A 595-nucleotide genomic window follows, 5' to 3' on the forward strand; every position below is an offset into this window, starting at 1 on the left:
CCTGCAGGAGACACCTGCTGTCCCCATGGTGGGCTGTCAGGACATCGAGAAACACAGGAAAGTGTGAGGCAGTTATGGGGAGGAGAACAGCCAGGAGTCAGTGGTGGGACACATCTGCTTCCCTCAGTGCTGAACTTGGAAGATTTCTCCTTGTCAGGGTCCCAGGTGCCACTGCTGCCAGTAGCAGTGGGTGCTAGGGCCCATGGTGCTCCCATGGGTGTGCAGAGTGGGGACAGTGCTGGGCTCTCCAGCAAGGACAGGGGCAGGGCAGGGCTTGGTTTCACTGCACTCTAGGCTAATCCTCACTGGTGGATCCTACCCAGGAGCACTGAGAGCTTCTGCACTGCTTGGGCAGGTTCGGAGCTGCAGCAGAAGGGTCATCCCAGCATGGCAGCAAGGCCACCTAGGCAGACACTTGTCCCTTAGCATTTCCCAGTACCTACAGACTTATCTTTCTCCCTCCAACAGCATCTCAGTGTGAGCCCACAGTGTGCACAGGTGGCCAAGGAGGCCAAGGGCACCTTGGCCTGGCCCCAGCAGAGTGTGGCAGCAGCACTAGGGCAGGGTCACCCCCCTGCACTGGGCACTGGGGAGG

This window comes from Acanthisitta chloris, unplaced genomic scaffold (genome assembly GCF_000695815.1).
Source record: "Acanthisitta chloris isolate BGI_N310 unplaced genomic scaffold, ASM69581v1 scaffold11282, whole genome shotgun sequence".
NCBI classification, from domain to species: Eukaryota; Metazoa; Chordata; class Aves; order Passeriformes; family Acanthisittidae; genus Acanthisitta; species Acanthisitta chloris.